The sequence below is a fragment of the Zea mays genome, chromosome 3 (assembly GCF_902167145.1).
Source record: "Zea mays cultivar B73 chromosome 3, Zm-B73-REFERENCE-NAM-5.0, whole genome shotgun sequence".
NCBI lineage: Eukaryota > Viridiplantae > Streptophyta > Magnoliopsida > Poales > Poaceae > Zea > Zea mays.
Genome location: NC_050098.1, coordinates 235,078,643 through 235,088,673, shown reverse-complemented (window position 1 = coordinate 235,088,673; position 10,031 = coordinate 235,078,643). Strand labels below are relative to the sequence as shown.

Genomic DNA, 10,031 nt, shown 5'->3' with positions numbered 1-10,031 from the left:
ATGAAATAATTGTACGAGCAATTCAATAATATGGTGGATCTCTCTACCGTCGATATGGGCGAAGACATAAAATGACCCATAAATTAGCCTTAAAAAGTTGACAAAGCAACTAACATTATATGAGGAAGAAGAGGCTAAAGAGGAAGATGACGAAGATTAGTAGTGGTGTATTATGTGATTTTATTTGCTTAATTATTTATTTCGATAAAATGACGTGTTTTATGCAAAAGGGAAACTAATGTGACCACAAGGTAATTTATAGGCTAAACAAAACTAGAGTGTTATAATAGGTATAAGAGTTGACGGTGATTGATAATAAAATCAATAATACGGTCAGTAGCTATGTGGAGTGCAGGGAGATATATTTGTCCTATAGCGCGCGCGGTCCATGTGGCTGCTTTGAGAACACAGCAGCGATAATAATGCAGCTGGAACTGGGGGAATCTCCATTCAATAATGATCGGGCTAATATAAAGTGTACTACTACTACGTACGTATGTTATTAAACAACTTGTGGGAATTGAAATGAAAGGATTAAGTCCACGTTTGGTTCCTACTGGTTTATTGTTTGCCAGTGGCTAATAAAGAATAATTAGCCGACAAATAATTCGTTAGCAAAAATTAGCCAGTATATGTTTAGAGACTTGGTTACTTCATGTCTTTTTTTCTGTTTATACGATCTATTAGCACCTATTAGCAATGCAAGTTTAAATGGCTAATATGAAAATAGTAAATAGTTTGCCAGTTCTCCGGCTAATAATTAGCTAATTTATTAGCAAGGTCAAATAGAGGCTAAGGTGTTAAAATTAGCCGAAAAACTGTTTGGCACAAAAAATCTAAACAGACAAAACACCAAGTCAGGTCAAGTCAACGGGGCATGGATGCCCATGCCCACTGGTTGGATGCATGTCCCTAGCAGCTTGGATTAATATAATGGTAGTGAACGTGCGTGTTGGGCTTGGGCATGACCTGGTCGTCGATGGAGATGGAGAGTTATGTCTTAATTGGATGAGCAACTAGCAGCAGTGGATAGTCGTCGTCCTTGTCGCCGTCCCGTTAGTTATATTATTCCACTTGTGCTAATAATGTATACTCCATGTGCTGCTGCTGCATATGCTGTTGCAGAATAGGAAATAGGATACGACATGGACATGGGTATATATGTCTCGTTCCGTGGAAGACAGACCACAATGCCACGTAACGTGTTAGCAGTTGACTCGTATGGTGTTAACAATAGCAGTGGACAAGCACAATCCGAGAAACAGAGTTTGGGGAGGAGCAGATAGCTTGGAGAGGAAGAAGAACAATAGTGACAGCGTAGATTCTTCTCTGCCCTCCTCTGTTACCCTCTCTCACTCTAATACTCCTATTACAAGGTCGGCCCATCAGGCGACCCAGTCGCGGCCCACGAACTTGGGATTGGGCTTGTGCGGACGCCGGCTGGTTCTTGGCTCTGCTGGAGTGTTTTCTGTGGAGCTGTTGCTCGCGCTGCTAACATTCCCCCCTCCATGCGAGGATGCTTGTCCCCAAGCAGCAGCAGTTGGAAAACGTTGGCGTAAGGCAACTTCATCTTCCCAGGTATCCAAAGCCGGTTCGGCGCCAGACCAGCGCACCAGCGCTTGACGAACATCGTGTCCGCCGCGCGAAATGGACCGCCGAGCCATCACCTGAATAGGAAACTGGACATCCACATTATCAGGAGGTAAGGACGGGCTCACCAAAATAGAAGGTTTGACGCTAGGCGTAAGTTGCGACACATGAAACACTGGATGAATGGAGGAAGAGGTTGGCAGCTCCAACTTGTAGGCCACAGCTCCAATGCGCTGAAGAATTTTGAAAGGTCCAAAATACTTGTAGGATAATTTGTGATTAGCGCGCACCGCTACAGAGCTTTGGATGTAAGGTTGCAATTTAAGGTACACCATATCACCCACAGCGAACACACGGTCAGACCGTTTTCTGTCAGCTTGGTGTTTCATGCGTTGTTGGGCACGCAGCAAGTGTTGCTTGATAGTTTGAGTCATCAATTGGCGATTGGCCACTTGGACGCAAAACGAAGGGCAAGGTACCGGTGTTGTTGGTAACTGATAAGCTATAGCAGAGCTCACAAATGAAATAGAACTGCCAGAATCCAACAGAATAAGCACTGAATGACCACCAAGTTCGCCCACAAATCTGATGGACTTGGGATGTGCCACTTTATCAACTGTAGCGCCATACAAATGTAGACAATGAAGGGACTCAGACTTAGAAGAAACTGATTGAGTATCATCTGCTGGAGCTGGAAACTGATGCCAGAGCTCTTCCACAAGATGCAACTGCACAGACTCAGGACATTGGTGGCCTCGGGCATACGGAGAACCACATTTGTAGCAGAGACCCTTGGCTTTGCGGTATGCATAGACTGATGACAAACGATCCCCCGGAACTGAAGATTGTCCTGCACCTTGGGCTTTAAACTCGGATGGACGCCCTGGTAACGACTTGGGAGGAGGAGGCAAAGGTAAAGGCCCACTGCTATAAGGCTTGTTGTATGTTCCAGAATCAACTTTCTTGTAGTCTGTTGTCCGAGAGGCTTGGACCAATTCGTCCTGCAATTGAGCAAGAACATAGGCAGTATCCAAATCCTTGGGCCGTTGAATCATAACAGTTGCTTTAATATCATGGCGTAAACCATCAATGAATCGCATAGTATAATACAATGGGTCAGACATTTCCTGATAACTATTGAGCTGATCAACTAACTGAGCAAATTGGTCTACATACTCAATGACAGTGGTCTGTTGTTTAATACGAAACAACTGACGGATAAGAAATGCATGTTGGTCCTTCCCAAAGCGCTCACGTAACATGAACCCAAATTCAGGCCAGGAAATGTGAGATAGTTTAGGCTCTATGGACTGTAACCACCGAGCGGCTGCACCCGAGAATTGCATGGTAGCGACCTTAATCCAAACTCTAGGGTGAACTTCATACATAGAGAAATAATCCTCACAACGAGACTGCCACAATTTAGGGTTTTCGCCATCGAAACTAGGAAAATTAACACGAGGTAATTGACCTAGTTCAGAAGTTGGGTGCATGCCATATGGTCGCTGGCCACTATGATCAGGAAATGGATCGAGATGGTGAAATGGAGGATGGAAGAGAAACTCAGGCGTACCATTGGGCGGGAGGTGGGTTTGAGCGTAGACACGCCCAAAGCCAGACTCCCGACGGTTGTTATCGACGCGGTGCCCAATTGGGCTGTCGGTCTTGCCATTGGTGGTAGGCGGGCGACCTCCAACCGGTGGTAGAGGGCCGAGAACACCCGCTGGATGGACGAATGGCCGAGGCGGCGGCGGCGCAGGAGAACGGGGCTGCAGCTTGGCGAGGTCGCCGCGGAGCAGATCCACGGAATACTTGATGTCGTCGATTGAAGCCTCCATGTGCGGTTTCCAGGACTCGAAGGCTGCGGTCGCGGACTCGAGCGCTCCCACACGAGTCGCCGCCGCCGCTTCCACCGCATCCAGGCGCTCGACAGTCGCCGCGACGCGAGCGTCCACCTCGGAGCGCAGACTGGACGAAGACGCAGCCGCCATCGTCGTCTCGAGATGTTGGATAGAAGAGGAATTGCGAGCAACCGAGGTCTCCAAGGCACGCCAACGCGCATCCTGCGCAGTGAGGCGGTCGCTGATGTCGCGAAGGAGCTTCGATTGTTCGTCGATCGCGAGCTTCAGATTTGGCTCCATGACCCCAGATTGTTTGGCGCGGCGCGTGTAATGAGCAGACGCCAGACCCGAGACCGGTGTCTCCGATACCAATTGTTAACAATAGCAGTGGACAAGCAGCGAACAATCCGAGAAACAGAGTTTGGGGGAGGAGCAGATAGCTTGGAGAGGAAGAAGAACAATAGTGACAGCGTAGATTCTTCTCTGCCCTCCTCTGTTACCCTCTCTCACTCTAATACTCCTATTACAAGGTCGGCCCATCAGGCGACCCAGTCGCGGCCCACGAACTTGGGATTGGGCTTGTGCGGACGCCGGCTGGTTCTTGGCTCTGCTGGAGTGTTTTCTGTGGAGCTGTTGCTCGCGCTGCTAACATATGGTCATTAAAAATACTATTTTATTATTCGTAAATTAGAGTTTAAATATAAATATAAAGATAGATACGGGTGGAGCTAGAGCTTGACATTAGTGTTAACTGATACCAACAAAATTTGAAAAATCAAGTGTAAAATAATGTTTAAATATTATTTATAGTATTGATGACACCCGTTAGAGATAAACTGGCACCAGCAATTCTGGAGGTTGACTTCGCCTAGATGATTAACAGGGTGCTACTACCTACTAGTAGAGATAGCCTAATAAGAGGTGTTTAGAAGGATTGGAGGGGATTGAATAGCCTCTTGCTCTCAAATAAGCCACTATGGTTTCCGTGTGGCCGTTTCTTCTGCCTCGTGTGTGCTTCATGTCTCTTCTAATCGTTTCAACATGTATTGCATATCTTTGTGGAAAACAACAGTATCATCTTTCCCTGGAGTTCGTCCTGATATGTTTCCCTTCTTTTCTGAACTTCATGCAGAAACTGGACGCAGCCTTTCAGTCTTCAGACACCTCAGCAGCAATGATCTCAGAAGTACATGTAAAAGGTCTACTCATAGCGGCTCAACAAATCGCCAGTTCCCTGCAACCAACCTAATATATGTGATATACATATACTCCACCAACAAAGACAAGAAGACAAATTGATGAATGAATAGTGCTACGATATATGCTCCCGATTCAACCAACAGTCGTTATATATTAGGCAAAGCATCTTGAGAGCATTGGTTTTATTTCTTGCCGCCTTCAAAAATACTGTTCTATTATTCGTAAAATAGAGTTTATTACATATAAATAGAAAGATGGATATGGTGGAGGTAGAGCTTGACATTAGTGTCAACTGATACCAACAAAATTTGAAAAATCAAGTACCCGTTAGAAATAAACTGACACCACACCAGCAATTCTGGAGGTCATTGGCTTCGCCTAGATGATTAACAGGGTGCTACTAGTAGGGATAGCCTAAGAGGTGTTTAGAAGGATTAGAGGGGATTGAATAGCCTTTTGCTCCCAAATAAGCCACTATATATGGTTTCCGTGTGGCCATTTCTTTTGCCTCGTGTGTGCTTCATGTCTCTTTCAATCGTTTCAACATGTATTGCATAATATCTTTGTGGAAAACAACAATATTATCTTTCCCTGGAGTTCTTCCTGATGTTTCCCTTCTTTTCTGAACTTCATGCAGAAACTGGACGCAGCCTAGCTTTCAGTCTTCAGACACCTCAGCAATGATCTCAGAAGTACATGTAAAAGGTGTACTCATATATAGCGGCTCAACAAATCACCAGTTCCCTGCAACCAACCTAATATATGTGATATACTCCACCAACAAAGACAGGAAGGCAAATTGATGAATGAATAGTGCTACGACGATGCTCCCGATTCAAACAACAGTCGTTATATATTAGGCAAAGCATCTTGAGAGCATTGGTTTTCTTGCTGCCTTTAATACGGTCAGGGCTAATTCAAGTACTTATGTTGTGGCAGCTGGTGTCGTTTTCTCTTGCAGCATGAGTTCAGGATAGGGCTATTCTATTTGATTGTTGTTTTGGTCTAGTTTATTTTTTTCTTGTGTTGTTTACCTAGTTTGGGTATTGTACTATGGTCTATTTTGAACCTTTCTCCTAATATATAATGATGCGTAGCTTTTCTGCGCTTTCGAGAGAAAAAACATATTCAACAGATAAGCAACATATATGTCCTCCTAGGAAAGAAACAAAAACAAAAGAACTGAGGGGAGATAAGAGGGAATGAAGAAGCAGCAATCCGCACCTGGAAAACAGGTTTGATGAACCGGCCTGTGAATATCTGCAGCGCACCAGCCCTCCTATCATTATTGCCGTGCATGTGCTCCCTCTAAATCAAGCATATATGACATTTTTTTTGTCGCCGTCTTTCAAAATACAAGGTATGTATGAAATAGCAGGGCAATCAAAAGCATTTTTCTGTTAAGGCATCCAAATATTTGCATGTGCAAGCAATTTTAAGGTTCAAAATGATAAAGAAGAAAACGACTTATGTTAATCAGGACTCCATATAAAAATTGTAGAGTTGCGCTAATTCCTAGGCTAGTTAGTAACAGGTACAGTTTGGCAAATAGGAATGATGGAAAACAGTAGCTAATGCGTGTCTGTTGAACCCGGCCTGTAGTGAAAAAGAAAATATGTGATATCTAAGGCACAATGGCGTGTTGCCTCAAGAAAGGAGCATGTCTTTCTTTGAACTCAAATAATACAATGTGACTGAATGCAGATAAATTTCCAAAAAAAAACCTCGCCCACAAACTCAAATCGACTTGTAAGGAAACGATCTGACTCATCCAAGATCCCTTCGCTATCACTGAGTGCGGTAGAAAGAGTCAGCTGGGACGTACATATGTATTCAACCACAAGTATAGATTTGAAAGCTTAAATGTTTTTTCATTCGAAAGAACAAGAAAATAACCACCTAGGAGTGCAGTGCAAAAACGCATAGGGGGTAGATTTTTGTAATGTAAGGTTGAGTAGTAAGGTGTTGAATGACAAGGCATGAGAAAAAAGACATTGTTCACTCTTCCATCATTGGCTTCTTTTGGCAAATAATACATAGCTTCTTCTTCTGTTTCCCTCTGCCACAATGAGTGTTGAATATGGGATATAATTGGAAATAATGGAGAAAACAACAAAAGTGATCCATAGATGCATAGAGCAATAAAAATATATTAAAACAAGGAAAATCTACTTGATGGAATAAGGACATATATAAGGCCACGAGAACATTGGTTATGACAAGAAGAATAACAGAAAGTTGCAGCCTTGAAAGGATTCCTTTCCCATGCTGAATTCTGCCCTTGAATTGTGGCATGGCAGCTAAGCAGTAACCTGAGAACATCAGACTGTCCGTAAGGGACGCCGCGCGACGCCCCCTCCCCTTGCCCTGTAGCTTGCATAGCGGCTACAGGGCGCCCCCAGTGCCGCAGCGGCTGCCCCTAGCAGGCGCTCTACGCGGAGGTAAGCTTCTCTCTCCCCCTCGTCGTTCTGGCGTGTGTCTCTCTCTCTCCCTCTAAACACTGTTCACGTGAGTTCACTTTCAATTGTTAGTAGATAAAAAATTATAGTAGATGAAAAGTATGTATAGAAAATGATATTTTATAGTGTAGTGGGATATAGGGGGACTATTTAGGGAAAACCGCTGCGGGAGATGAAAAAATAGGGGGTGAAATGTTGATAATGTAACCCAAAAAAGTGATATAGGGGGAAAAATTTAGGGGGAACGCTTGCAGATAGCCTCAATGCTAAAGGTAGCACCGAAAGAACAAACCTGAAGTATTCTATCTTTTTGTATCATATCATGTGAATAGAGAGAAGAGGTTTCTTGACTACAAGCAGGCCACTATACACTTACCAGAAAAGATGAATACATGAATTCTTTGTGTCCAAGAATGCTCTAAACCTCTAATACCCAAGCAATTAGACCTGAAAGTCTCCATTCCCTATACTTTACAATACCACACATTGCAAACGGTAAGAAAGTCCAAATCATGGATAGAAAACCCTATGTGAAGTACAAATGGAAACAGGTTGTGTTCGGTAGTAGTCTCCTCCCGAAGAGGAGAGGTTGTAATTCAAAATGCGTTTGGTTTCAGAACGAAGTGGGTTGGGTCGGACTTGTTCCTTGTTTGGTTTAAGTGACGGGTTAAACCCAATTTCTTGTTTGATTACAGGGTTGAAGTGGGTTGAAGCTGCATCGTCTCTTGTTTGGATGAATGAAGGATAAACTGAATATGGTCACCTTCCTGGTCACATTACCACACTAAGGATGATATCTTTAATTCCAAATAAGATTACAACATTTAAAATAAATGAAACCAACACTATTTTAGTATTTGAGAATTCCATAAGCACAACGAAAGATGAGGACCGCTGCTTCTCACCTGGTGGTGTCGGTAGGGGACATGGAGGTGGTATTGGTGGATGGTGGCAGGGGTTGAATCACGGCACAACAATGTCGTTGGGAGGCATGGACGGGGGCATAGCGCGCGGGAGGACAGGCCGGTGGGGGAGTCCGACGGCTGCAGAACATGCCGCCGCCGGAGGGCAGGGCGGCGGAGGACTCTGACGGCGGGCGTGGTCGGGGGCGCAGCGCGCCGGAGGGTGGGCTGACGGGGGAGCCGATGACTGGAAAACAAGGCGGTGGTGGTGGTGCGCCCTGCGCCCCAGTGTAGGCCGCGCTCGAGTGAAGATATGGTGTAGCCACGTGGGTGACAGGAGGGATGGAGAGGGAGTGGATCGAAACAGTTCGCTTGTTTTTGAGGAATCACTAGAACCCGCATCTTAAAATAATATTTCGACCCGAAACCAACCTAACCCGCGAATCTTGTCACCAGTTCTTTTGTAATAATTGGCTTCTGCTTCATCTGCAGCTTGGGAGAATAGATCATCCTCAGCCTCAGCCTCATCAGACTTCTTCTTGTAATAAGCTGCCTCAACCTCTGCAGCGGCCTGAGACATAAACTCATCATCTTCCTCTTGAGCACGTAATCCTGCCTCAGCTAGTGCGATGAGCTCACTCAACCTTGACGTGTCGTCCTCCTCTTCTTCATGTAATCCTGCCTCTGCGAGGGCGATAAGCTCACTCAATCTAGATGTGTCGTCGTCCTCCTCCTCCATCGTTGCCATTTTATCCTGAACATATCTCGCATGTGCCTCATCGGCCAAATAGTTTACGCCGCTTCCAATCTCTGCAAATATAATGAGAAAATTAAGTTAGCAAAGTCAGGATAAATAAATTGTACTAACATAATTATAATATCATTTATCTCACTTACTTCCCTTGAGGCGATCAGCAAGATTATCCAACATCTGTTTCTCGGCTTGAGCCGCTTCCCATTCCCTTGCATCCTGTGCTCTCTTCTCATCTGCCGCCTTCAACCTCCTATACTCTGCACGCTTCGGGCTATCATAAAAGGCAGATTTTGCTTCCCTACGCATGTCGCATATGCGATCGTTAATGTACGAATCGACGAGCCGAGATCCACAACGCATCTTCTGTCCCATTATTCTCTTGGACTCTATTGTGCGCATCACCTCTCCTTTGTCGTCGTAACTCTCCCAACTGCATTTCCTCGTCTCCTACAAAAAAATAGTAAGTACCGCTATAACATTACATCTGGTGCAAAAAAAAAATACCAACCTCATCGTAATCGACCATATGTCCACAAAAATATCCAACGCCAAGCTTCGAAGGAACTAATCCATACTTAGCTTCAATACCACATTTGCAGAGTACTGGATCAAATTTGACCTCTTCTGCCGCCCACCCCATGTATCTCTTTTCCTTTACCTCTGGCTCTGGCCAATGGGACAAAGGACCATACAACCACTCTCTGAAACAACACTTACGCCACCCGTATGGCTACAGGAGAAAAAATTAGTAATTTATTGTAAATAAAAACTAGTTCATACATTTAGCGTATCAATGGGCTCACATAATCAATGTTCGGACAACAGAACTGCTTGTCATAGTCTTCGTCGATGACAGCACGGTCTCCACAATCGCATCGAGGCGGTGAGTCCATCCGTCTTTCTGTTGCTACCTCCTTCTCCGCATCCGTCATTGGTGGAGGATTCGGGGGAGGAGGTACCCAACGCTTAAAACGCTCATGACTGGTCTTTCCACTCAACCAATTAACGAAAAGAAGATATCGAGGGTCAAATTTATCAGGACCATCGATCCACTGGAAAAAGAAACACTTCTGATGTCCCTAAAATAATGGAAAGATGCACTATTACATATCTACAAAATAATGAATGCGAGCAAAATTAAGTGACAAGTCATAAGCTACGTACGTCCAAAGTGCCACAAAGGTAGTAGCAGCGAGCAGCCGTGTCTGGATGTTGTGATTGATGTACCCAAGCCAGTCTGCCACAGTCACAGTTAGGCACGGGGAGTTCAGGAGGAACAGGAGCA

General features: G+C 44.8%; 1 pseudogene; it reads right to left on the bottom strand.

The window, feature by feature from the left end:
• Positions 1–6,255: 6,255 nt before the first annotated feature.
• Positions 6,256–8,018, bottom strand: LOC103652641 (GPI mannosyltransferase 3-like; annotated as a pseudogene).
• Positions 8,019–10,031: the final 2,013 nt, after the last annotated feature.